This window comes from Calypte anna, chromosome 9, assembly GCF_003957555.1.
Source record: "Calypte anna isolate BGI_N300 chromosome 9, bCalAnn1_v1.p, whole genome shotgun sequence".
Taxonomy (NCBI): domain Eukaryota; kingdom Metazoa; phylum Chordata; class Aves; order Apodiformes; family Trochilidae; genus Calypte; species Calypte anna.
Genome location: NC_044255.1, coordinates 7,470,779 through 7,483,647, shown reverse-complemented (window position 1 = coordinate 7,483,647; position 12,869 = coordinate 7,470,779). Strand labels below are relative to the sequence as shown.

Here is a 12,869-nt window from a genome sequence, read left to right as displayed (position 1 = left end):
AATTCTTTACAGAGAGTGATCAGGCATTGGAATGGGCTGTCCAGGGAGGTAGTGGATTCTCCATCCCTGGACATTTTTAAAGAGACTGAAAGTGGCACTCAGTGCCATGGTCTGGTAACCACAGTGGTAATGGATTAAGGGTTGGACTTGATGATCTCAGAGGTCCTTTCCAACTCTCATGATTCTGTGATTCCCTTCCATATTAATACACCTAATTGAATTACTTTATTAAAGTTCCTATGTATCAAAACCAGTAAGAATAACTCAACACCTATGCAGCTACCAGACTCTGCTCATGGAAGCTGGCTAGATATTGAATAGGTATTTTGAGTTTGAGGTGTTTTTTTTCAGAAGAAGAAGAGAAAAAAAAAGTTAAAATATCAGGTGTCATTTCAGCATGACAACTCAATATCATGTAGTTTAAGAACCCTAAATTTCGACAACTCCCAAGCTAGAAGCAAGAGAATGCTTCCTTTAATTTGAATTTGGATCCAAAAGTCAGATTGTCAGATATGAATAGAATTTATATGTTTCACACCACTTTTAGATGTATCACCTAAAATGATGGTACACTTGATGTAATAAAATAAAAAATGCAAAACCTCTATTGTCATCAGCTGTAGTGCTCAGCATAGTGATTTAGACTATGGCATTTTCAGCTTTCTTCATTACTGAAACAGGCTTATTTCTGGCAGATATAAAAGCTTATTGTGGCACCTGGAAAAACTGCAGTGAGAAATTTATTTCTATATTTTGAGAAGCAACAAAGCTATATTAGTACTGGAGCTGCAACTTGCTCTAAGCACCCTTTTCAGAGCACTGCTGTGTGCATTCCCCTCAGTGAATCTTGCAGAGAGGAGCGACAGCTCTGACTCTGTGTGACAGCAGCACAGAAATTATTGAGGAATAAGCTTCCTCCATAAGGAGAGCAATTTGTTTGGCAAATCTGTAACAAAAGTGAAGGACTTACTACCCTGAGTATCATAGATGCTTTGGTGAATAGACCTGCTCTAACCAGATTATTTCTATATGCAGTATTATCAAATTGCAAAGCAATTGTTGACACTTGAGAGGAACCATAAACAGCAAGATCGAAAGAATAAAATGCAACCCTCTTAACTTTCTATCTAACATCTCAAAAACCACAAGACTAAAGAAGACCCTGACAAAGGCTGAACTGAAAATGATACATGCTCTGACATCCCATGTGCACAGGCAAGATGTGGAAGGTTTGAGAAGAGGCAGTAGATCCATTTTGGAAAATGTATTTATTCTCCTGCTACTACTGAATTACAAGATCAATATTTACATCAGTTTCTGGCAATGGACACCTAAAAGCTCTCTCTGGTAAATGAGAATGAGGTCCTTTTTCCAGACCGAAGTAGGACAGACTTGCTTTTGACAACCACTTCACTACATCAGAACAACTTTCTTTTCCAGAGCACCAAACAACAGTACCAGTAGTAATATACCACGTGTATAAACCTAGGCACACAGAAGAGCACTGGAGCAGCAGCACTGGTAGTTATATTCTTTAAAATACGCCATAAAACTACAAATCAACAAAGTGACTCTTGCAAACGAAAGCAAAGGTTTTGCAGTTTTCACACAGCAATAATGGTTCAAGCATGATAATTTCTCACAATCATGCTTGACAACAAAAGAGTGATTTACCAGGGCACAAATCTTGAGGAAAGACAAAAGATATTTGCCTCAACTCCTTTCAAAGTCTCTCCCATTAGAAGCCAAAGAGAAAACAAAGCCTGTCCATAATATTATTTTATTTCTCACAAGTAAATCACAGGAAAAAAGTACATCACAGAACAACAGAAAATTAGACATTTAAAACCATTTCATTTGCCACTGCACCCCAAGAAATCTTTGTGCAGGTTAAAGGGGTCTGCTAATAGCCAAAACGTAGAAGCTTGAGCTGAAAGTTTCAGAAATACTGCCATTTCTGAAGAGTCCTTCTTAGATAAGGGTTCTCACCCAACACAATGACCGTTTTCAAGACCACTGCCATTACATAGGTAGAAATACTTTATTACTCCACAAATAGTTAAAACCATAGTATAAGCATCATGCTACTTTCCTGACAAACAAACCCAAATTGACATGAAAAACTAACTTCTGACATTAAGAAGGTGGAAAATGTTCATAATAATTGATATATATTAGATCTAGCTCTTTCAAGCTTTATCAGAACAGCACACAGAGCCTGCACCTCTCATTCTCAGAGACAATAATCCCAGAAGATCAGTTTTAAGCAGCAATATACCAGTATTTTTTTAAAAAGCAAGAAGTGATAAGGAGACAGAAGGAACCACCAAGTGCTGAATGCCTCTTTAAATCCTGTATTTAGGCAGGATGAAAGTTGGCAAGTTATCAAAGCACAAATAAATCCAAAAATACTGTGACATTAGTTGTGAAATTCACATCAAAAAGAAAGTAATGAGGACACTAAGATGATTAGCTGCAGTGATAAACTAAGGCAAGAACTGCTCTGCCTTCTCATAAAATATGCCTAGAAGTTAACTGGAACAAGAATATTGACATAGAGAAAACAGCTATAAATAGAAGGGAGTTAATAATTCAAATTTCTATTCCCATGACAACAATACACTAAAGATTTTAACTTCTTAATCTTTTTACATGGTGTTTTAAAAATACTTTACCTTCTGTACTACAGTCATCTTATTTTTATGAATAATTTATCCTTTAAAAATATAATAGAGGAGATTTTATTTCAACAGAAGTATTTTCAGATATTCAGCAAAGTGAGGCTGTGCTGGGATAATTATATGTGGTCACTTAAACCGATTTTTTTAAAAGGGGCCACTTAAAAATAGATTTACTTTATCCTAATATAAACCACATAAACCCTGTTTGTTATTCATTTCAACTACTATAGCTGCTACAAAGTATTTTTCAATTAGGCACTTGCGTTTATGCCAAAGTAGCATCTGAGATACTCTAAGGTCCAGTGAATACTATGTATCTTCACAGACAAAAATGCAAGAAAAGTTAACAGAGAAAAGACAAAGAAAGAAAAAGCAACTGCATCAACACCAACACAGAGAGGGAAAAAAAACCATGATAACCAAACTTCTCTAAGCACCAAAAGCAGCCTTGTGACACTTGGAAACACAATCTAATTATTTCAAATCCCAAACCAGTACTTCACTCACAGTTTTTCTCACCCAAGTAAATGAATGTTGAAGCTTTCAAGTTAAACAAAGTGGAGTCAAGGAAAAAAAATACAGAAAGAATTCTTCATTTAAAGAGTTGAAACAAAAGAGGACTTTTGTAATTTTATGGTGAAGAAGAAATTGAATATAATGTGAGGTTTAATCCAGCATATTTGCAGCAGCAGAAATCATGAAAGCACCCAATATGCGCATTCAGTTTCAAAAGATACAGAATTGCTGCAAATCGTGCCCAAACTACTAGAAATTCAGATGGTAAGTGATGAGGAAAACACTTGATTGTGGCCTTAATGTTACTTCTAACTTTTAAAGTTACATCTTCACATTCTTGCAAATTTTGGTTCTAATGAAAAATTCAATTCCTGCTAAATAACATTCTTTTTAGGGATTATTTTTCTGCTATTCTTAAACATTGTAGCTCTTCATACATGAGATTTATTTACAGTGCCAAAAGGAAATAAAAATCACCACAGTTATCAAAACAGACTCATATAAAAATAAATAATATTTATGTATTTGTGTTAACTGAAGTCTAGAAAATCAGGCAAAAACACATGGAGTATTTAAAAAATGGCACCTAACACTGAAAGGAGTAATTCAGTACAGAAAAATGCTTTTGTTATTACTCAGGTTAAAAAATAAAATTAAATTAATTATGTTGAGCTTAGTCATTTTCCACATAGCTAGAGATCACCTGATTCAAGTGTAAATAAACCTTTTTAGTAAAAAATATTACTTGTTTGTGTTACTGCCACTGGTAACAGACATAAGAGAGTGCTTCCAAGGTGCAGGGGAAGTAAAACTGGCCTAGGATGAAGATTCACCATATCCCACATAGTTTTATAGCACAACCATTATAATGTGTATTTTTTTTTAAGCACCTGACATTCTACAATAGTTTATATACACTTTGTAATAATAATAATAATTATAATTATAATAATAAAGTTGTTGTTTAAAGAGAAGTTAAGTGTTGTAATGGATGCATATTAGGGTATTAGAAAGTTCTTTTTTCATAAAAAGAGTCCACAAAAGGACTTTACTCAAAAGCATTGTGTCTGTCTTCTGTGGATATTAAAAAGAAGCTGAACAATATCAGCCTGCTGAGGACAGATAATCAGTCCCTCCTCATTTTTATTATTAACAACAGAAAGCCTCTTCTTTCATTAGCAAGATTTTTGTGCCAAAAATTAATCTAACATTTGCTGCTGACACTCTGCCAGACTACTGATGCTTTTCTTCACCCAAGAGAGTTTAGAAACTACTACTCACTTTCCAGTCAGCTTTTATCTCAGATTCCCAAACACGGTCCTCCCATGAAAAGGAAAACAAGACAGCACTTCTCCACATGCATACATCTACCCCTTCTCACTGAAATTATTACTATGAGTAAATAATTCAAAATACTTCAGCAGATGGAGACAAGTGCTCTTCACCTCCTGATGGTTCAATCCTAGTGTCTTGGCACATACAAGACTCCCATGAAACTTCCATTCAAACCTGGCATAGGACGACTGAAAGAATAAAATCACAGAATCATTTTGGTTGGAACAGATCTTTCATTGAGTCCAACTAATACCTCAGCGCTGCCAAGTCCACCACCAAACCATGCCCCTCACCATCACATCTACACATCTTTTAAATACCTTCAGGGATGGCAACTCAATCATTTCCCTGGGCAGCCTGTTCCAGTGACTGACCACCCTTAAGAAATTATTTCTTCTAATTTCCAATCTAACCCCCATCTGATGCAACACGAGGCCATTGTATCTTTTCCATCCCTTGTTACCTGGGGAAAAAACCAGCACCTTGCTCCAACTTCTTTTCAGATATTTACAGAGCTACATTTCAAATAGTATTTCTACAAGGTTTGGACTCATTATTGGGGTTTTTGTTATTGTAGATATCCATAAATTAGTATGTGTCCCTGCTGTGTCTCACAGACATCTGGCCATTTCATGCCTACACAGAAACATAGAACCTTTTGATTGGAAAAGACCTTTGATTTACTGCTGTCTGTGTACCAAGTTCTAACTCCTCTTTGCCTAAAGGATCCCTCGTACTTAAGACAATCCTCCTAAATATCTTCACTGAATCTTGAGTTGCATGCTTGGTGGAAAAGGGAAAGAGAGAGGAAATTCAGAAGTCCTCCTCTGTTGTCAGCTGAAACAAAAGGAAGACACTTAGCACTGAAGGCTGGAAATACAAATACTCCAAGCTCACATGGTTTTCCAAACACCACACACAACACAGAATCCCAAAGGCCTTGCTTCTCATAGCAACACCTATTTGTTCAAAAGGGATCTCAAAAAAACACACCAAAGGGAACCCCAACCCACCGAACAAGCAAATAAAAAACCAACCAAACAAAAAAACCCAAAACAATAAAAAACACCACCAATAAATAAAAAAAACCCAACATCCTAACACCTGCAGAGAACAAACAACATTGCTAGCCATTGTCAAGCACTGAAACACAAAGGATCCAGAAACAGGCATCCCAGTGTTGTGATTCCTAGCACACCCATGCCCACATCTCCCTGTTGTACCTCCAGTCTCAGGATGCTGAGTCCTTACCATAGCAGTTCACTCATTTCCTAGCCTGGACCTCATCTGTGACTACTGGTTTCCTTCCCTCCCACAGCTGTCACAAGAGAGTCATTTGTTCTGCAGATTCCATTTTACAGATTATTATATTTTATAAAGCAGAAAATATTTCAACTACACATCCTCACACAGGACCCCACAAAAGCACTGTAAGAAACACAATAAGAACACCATGCCTCCAAGAGCCAGCAAGGTAATGTAAAAAGACATGACACTTAGAGTGAATACACACATGGTTACCACACAGGTCTTTAATTTCTTTGGGAGTCAGGAGGGAAATAATAAGGAAGCTAGGGAGAAGGAATAAGCCAAGAATAGTAAATTTAATGGCAGACTATTAAAAAAAAAATTTAAAACCCAGAAATACTGAAAGGTGGGTGAAGCGGAAAAAAAGTAGCATGAGGATGGAAGTTTTTTTCAAAAGCAGTGGAAGGAATTTGAGGAGTGAAGCCAACCAGGAAGGGAATGCAGTGGTCAATGCACTTTATGTGCTCCTTTCTATCACATCAACTTTGTACTTAGCTTTGAGTGTCTGCTGGCAACATTTACCTTTGTTTACCTGGTTCTCTCCTGTGTGTGTATACAGAAACAACAGGCTAACTACTGATAACCTTTGGGGGGGTTATTTGTAGTGACACAAATGTAATCAGTTCTTTTAATCAGGTATTCTTCATATTCTTCTGTTATTAACATTCAATATACAAATACCAATATCAAAGTCCATCTCTAAAGCACAGAAGATAAAAAGTGGTACAAATGCTACCAACTATTCTATTTTCTACAGATTTCCTTCAATGTTCTCCACATCATCTACTTACTCTGATTTTTTACCTGCTTTTAGTACTCTGTGGCTGCAGAAGTTTTCCACATTAAAACTGTCTCAAAACCTCTTGACAGGAGGACTCTGAGCCTCTTACAATGTCATGTTGATCCTACAGAACACCAGCTATTGCATATTCCATACCAAAGCTTTCATAAACAACTGACTAGTCTTACACTTATATTTTAAATATTTCATTGCTTTGCTAACTGTTCCTTTTGTGTATTCAGACAAAAGACTTTTAAAACACTGAAAAGTAACAAATGTTTCATATTACTGCCGGCAAAACAAAAAACATACTAACATTAACTCAACATAAACAGTCCCATGACTTCCACAAAACTGATTTTCTACCTCTACTGCTCAAACAAGCTATGGCACACATCCTGCCAGTCGATGCAAACTCTAAACTTCCATCATATAACTCATCTTCAAATATTCTCATAGTTTTTGGGTTTTTTTTTTAATCCAGTGGATATATGGTGCTTGGGGACAAAGGAAGGACTGGAATGACCCAAAGTGCCAGCAAATGGTGCAAGCTCCTAGTAGACTCTACATCATTAAAAAATGTTCATCAGTTCCAAATTAACATATGAGCAAAAGCCTCTGCTTTCTGCTCTGAATACATGAAATCTGGAAACAAAAGCCTCAGAAAAACATTGTGAAAAGACTGAAGCATCTCAACTTTTGGTAGCCCCTGAAAGTGAACTTCAAAATATAATAATCATCACTTGGGTCTCATAAAAGGACATTAGAAATTACAGGGGTATCCTCCCCTCTTAAAAGTAAATTCATGCAAAGAATAAAAATACCATCATGTACAGGTACACAATTTAAAACTGTAACTTCCAATATTTTTTTTCAGTCATCACAGTTTCTGGAGGAAGTGCATTTATGCAACTATTTTATGTGCAATATTCTCAGTTCTTCAAGATGTCTTAGAAATACTTTATTTTTTAGAGGCAGACCTATCCCATGAGGCCAACTCACTCTGCCCCTTGTCCCCAGGAACTGTACCTCAACTTGTTCAAATTTTCTGTTAAGAAAAAAAAACGAAGCAATAACAAATATGGGGACGATTTACCACCTTATCATGGGAACTAAAACTGTCCAGCATTATAGCAACATACAGATATCAGTATCACAAGCAAAATATCTGATGGAGTTCCTTCAAGATATTTTGATGCAGAATTCACAAAGCTATTCTAAAAATAAGAATAATTGCAAATAAAAGATATTCTGGAAACAGAAGAGCACTCTTTACAATTCAGTTTCATAGTGAAAATCTAATGCAACACTACTGATCAAAAATATGCAAAGTTTAGCCACTTTGAAAGAAACATAAGTAAGCTGAGTAGCCAATTTATATTAAGTACATTTTGCATCAAGAGAAAAACTACAGTACTCAGAATTCTAATGCTCTTGAAGTAGATACCAAATCTCTTCTCCCAATTCAATTCAACCGAAATATTTATCCCACTCTGTTTAAGTCAATTAAAAGATCTGGAGCAATTTTCTCCCCTGTGGCAAACAACGAAAGCATTGAAGTAGCAAGATGGTACCCGAGGTCAGTCTGGGTCCTCTGTTTGTGTACAACCAAATCTGCAAGAAGCCTTATTCTATAGCACACTAGCGATTAAATTTTGGCTACCTAAAACTGGTAAAACAAAAAGAAATTAACAATGTGTACACCTACCTGGTCTGTCGACCCCTCTACTCTGCCAAAAAAAAAAAACCAAACACTGGGAGACAGTATATAATTGCAACAATTCTACTTATCAGAGGAAGCCTTTTTGACACATCACTGTCACTATTTGTTTTCTTTAATCTTCTGAAGCCAGCATGTAAATTCAATTATTTTGGTAGCTACATATCCACAAACATTTGCACATGAGGGCCTCACTCTGCAACTCTAATATATGCAAATAGACCACATTCCTGCATTTATTTCCACCAAATGTTGAGATAAAAGGATTTACCCATGCAGATTTGACAGACAGTAAAACGGACTGGTTAATGTTGCACATGAACTAATTGGTCCTTCAGGCATTACACAAGTATCTGTAACCTTAACCTTGAGCACCTCCCATTTGTAATTTTTGACAGAACCACTGCTTTGTTACCCACTGTGAATTCTGGACCATAAGTTTACACCTGACTAACTCAAAGAAAAACTGCCTGTTTACAAGTTACTACTGAGATTTCCAAAACTTAATTAAAAAAAAAAACCTGCTTAATTTCTAATGCAATATGATTTCTAACACTAGTTCTCATGTAGTTATGGAAAAAAAAGACTAAAACTTTCACATGGGTGAGTGATGTGAGAACTAACAGCACTGCCACAACACAAATTGTTTAACGCACTCAGATATCGGTGCTACATTTTTTTTCAGCCCTCCACAATACGAAGTTCCCATATTCTGAGGCAAATGAATGGAGATTTGAAAGGTGGTACACAGCACCATGTGTGTCAATACTCCCAGGGTGTATCAGTACACACACATTATAAACACACATTAAAACCCAAACAAGCAAGTTTTCCTATGTAACTGTGTCAGTGATCCTTACCTCAGATTTTTCTGTCCTGGACTGCTTGCAGAAACCACCAGCTGTGAAAAAGGGTTAACTTCCTAATTTAACAGCAAGTCATAATGTCCCCCTCAAACCGAAGAAGCCCTGTGGACTTTGCATTAAATACAATGCCACATTCCACAGCCCAGAGGCAACTTCTAGCAAACCAAGTGCAAAGCTTCCATGGGTATCTCTAGATCTATGAAAAAGCACTTAAGCTGCTTGAAGTCTGTGCTTCTGGTCACTGAAACACAACACCAGCTTTCCAGCTAAACAGTCAAAACACCAGCATACATTTCCACCCAACTTCTAAATGATAACACTGTTTTTCCTGCATCCTCATTCTACATATGTCATTCTGACAGATAGCATTTTCCCCGTTTTTTATTTTAAATTTTACATTTGCAAAAAACCAGAGCATGTTGCAAATGTAAGCAAACTTTCAAAACAATGTGCAACATTTTACAAGTTTATTGACTCAATATTCAACTTCCAAGAAAGGGAAAGAACAAGTAAATCAGGGAGAAGAGGCAGGATATGTTCCATCTTTACTATATCACAAGAATCAAAGGCAGATTTTTATTTTTTTCGAAGGCTTTCCTACACTAGAATCTGGAGTTCTGCCAAAAGTCTACAGACAATTGGAGAACTAGCAGTTTTATGACATCAGATATTCCAAGGAAGTGAAACCTGACTTAACGGAAGTGATTTTTATTCAAGAAAAACAGATATTTAAATAGATATTGACAGAAAATATTTTAAGACCATGCATGGAGGAAGTTCCTTTAAAAAAAAAATTAAGTAACATTTAATTTCAGGCTGAAACCCCACCCAAGCATGTTTCCAAGTCAATACACAACAACATGCACTTGGTATTACAGATACACTTGATTATTTTTTTTTAAAGGGTCCTCCCCTTTAAACAAACACAAAACAAACACAAACCCCAAAACAGAAAAAAACCCCAAACAGTTATCAGAGAACCTTTGTTCAATTGTCCTTCTCTTTCTCTGACTCTTGTGAAAAGCACTGCTTTCTAGCATGAAAATTCTGAAGCCTGGAAAACCACTATCAGTCTGAACTGAAGCTTCTAGATCAAAGTTTCCAAGTGACCTGGTGATTGATTCTCCAGCCCCCTTAATGCATTCCACCAGTCTGCATAACTTTGAAAAGTGTTTGGATATTCAATATTTCTTTATATGCAATTTTCCTAAAAGCAAGTGTGTTACAAAGCTTTGCCTTTTAATTCATCTTTGAAGGCCTACAGTTGTGCGAGTGACTGGCCAATACTGCAAACCACAGGCTGATCAAATTTCTACTACATGTTTCATGTAGTCATGTAACTTTGAGTCTTAAACTACAGCCCTAGAAAACATGAATAACGTGTTACTGGGGTTTCTAGTCATGCCCAGCTTCAAGAACTCCCTCAGCCTGAACAAAGTTCAATACCCACAGTATAACAGCATAATTGACTGAGAGAGCATGTAAGATTTACTTTGGCTACAGTTGTCAATTCTAAATGAACAAAACTTGTCAATGTATCTGGTGACAAGAAAAGTCTGTAAATGCAGAAAGTTCTGGCAAAAAACCCACTATGCTTTCTTGATTTTGGAAGGTATCCAGCATCAGTCTGTAAGCACACATGGGCTGGAGCTAGACAAACCAGCGATTCTGGCACGAGAGGTTTCCGTTTCTCTTTCAGGAACTCTTTGGGACTAATGAAGATTTATTCCCCCCGTACAAAGAAACAGGTTCTCATCTGTGGAAGCGTTTAGTTGCCTGTTAAGAAAGCGTATTGATGACCGCACACTGCCGAAGCCATGATCCCCGGGTACTGCCCGCTCTGACCTGCCCAGGGAATCACCGTCTGACTGGAAAGACACAGACACTGCTTTTCCACACAGAGCCCTGTGGTTCAGAAGGAAAACAGTACTTCGAAACTGTAGCTGAAAACAGGCAGGAGTGTCAAATAACCCAAACATCTCTTAAAAATCACAAAGCAACCACCAAGCGTTCTCAGCTGCAAAACAAAACAAAACACAAAACCCAAACAAAATAAACAAAACACCAAACCAAAGAAACAAAATAAACAACCCCCCAAACAAGCAAATAACAGGAAACAAACAAACAAAAAATAAACAAATAACAAAACCCCTCACCATTAAAAACAAAAAGGTAGAACACAATCCAAATCCTGTCCGGCGACACCTCGCAGAAGAGAAGGCGAAGGCGCTGGGCACCTCGGGACGGCCCAGCCCGCCCCAAGGGCCGCTCGGAGCCGCTGAGGAGCCGCTCCCTCCTCCTCTCTCCCTCACGGGGTCCTGAGGAGGGGACGCCGCCCGCGCGCGGGTCCAAGCGCCCGCGCCAGACCCCAGCACGCGCGGACCGTTGCCCAACGCCCGTTGACCCGGGGGCGCGGGATGCGCGCGAGCCACTTGTTGCGGCGGCCGTTACCGCCGCGCGCTCTTGCGCAACTCGGTTTGGCGGCGGGGCAGGCAGCGCACAAAGGCTCCCGCCCCGGGCCCCTGGCGCCGGCCCCTCCGCTGACAAACGGCCGGGGCGCCGCTGAAACCTTCCCCCGCGCCACGGAGAGGGCAGAGCCTCCCGCCCGGTTGAGCAACTACCGTGTCGCAACGGGCAGCAGTCGAGAAGTGCCCTCTTCCTGCGGAGCTCGGCGCCGCGGGGTGGGGAGGGACCGAAACGAGCTGGCGGTGGCGGATGAGGGGAAACCCCCGCCGCACCCCCCGCCGCCACGCAGACCTGTCTGCCCGCGGGTGCCCCACCGGTCCGGTCCGATTCGGTCCGATCCGTCAGGGCCATCTCAAAGCTGGGCACGCACTCCGCGGCACAGCCCGGGACTCCCCGCCCGCGTACACGCACCTGCCCGGGTAGGTCCGCCGCCGTCCTCCGAGCCGTCCCCCAGCCAGCGCGGAGGCTGCTCCCTCACGCCGGTACCGGCCGCAGGACTGCCTGCCGGGCGGGGACAGCGGGGTGCCGGGGGTTACCTAGGCAATAGCTTCGCCCTCGGGTCCCGCCCCCTGGTGCGGGCCGCCAACCCGGCCCCGGCTTTCGGTATCAAACAGCGGGCGGCGGCCAATAGCGCAGGGCGCCCCGCCCCCCCCGAGCGCTCCCGGGTCCATCTTCCGTGAGGGCCGGAGTTGGCCACGGAGCGGCGGCGAGAGGCCCCTACTGCTCTGCCTTGCCCCGGACACCCCCGGGGCCCGCCGCACCTCTGCACGGAGCTGCGGAGCTGCCGACAGGGAGCGGGCAGGCCGCCCGCCCCGGTGTGCGCCAGACAGCCGAACCAGGTCTCCGCTGTGAGTGCCCGGTCGCTGAGCCCCTCGCGGAACCATAGGCGAGCTGCAGCAGGGCTCCCCCAGCCCCGCCATCCCCAGCCCCGCTTGTCTGCCAGTAACTGCGTTTCCCCCCTCGCCTGCCTTTCCTACGCGTAGCCACGAGCATCACAGGCGCCTCACAGAGCCACAGCCGCGCACCTCTGGCGGCCGCGTTTGGACCCCCCAGCCGCGGTTCAAGGGATGAAAGAGGCTGTCGCCTGTGTTCCCGCTGTAAAGGACTCATCAGAGATCAGCTTCCCCTAAGAGGCTTTTGGAAGTCACCCGGGACGACCTTATTATAGCACCCTATTGCTTTGCCAATGATTTCCG

The 12,869-nt window shown here is 40.8% G+C and overlaps 1 protein-coding gene across 2 annotated transcripts in view; it reads right to left on the bottom strand.

Moving 5' to 3' along the window:
* PIK3CB (phosphatidylinositol-4,5-bisphosphate 3-kinase catalytic subunit beta) overlaps nt 1-12,200 on the bottom strand; it is a 72,890-nt gene extending 60,690 nt beyond the window's left edge. The window contains exon 1 of one of the 2 annotated variants that reach the window (XM_030456364.1): nt 12,085-12,200. The gene's annotated coding sequence lies outside the window, so the exon portion shown is untranslated. Of the gene's footprint in view, nt 1-11,363; nt 11,618-12,084 lie in introns of those variants that run through there. The other variant, XM_030456365.1, reaches the window with a different exon arrangement.
* Nucleotides 12,201-12,869: the final 669 nt, after the last annotated feature.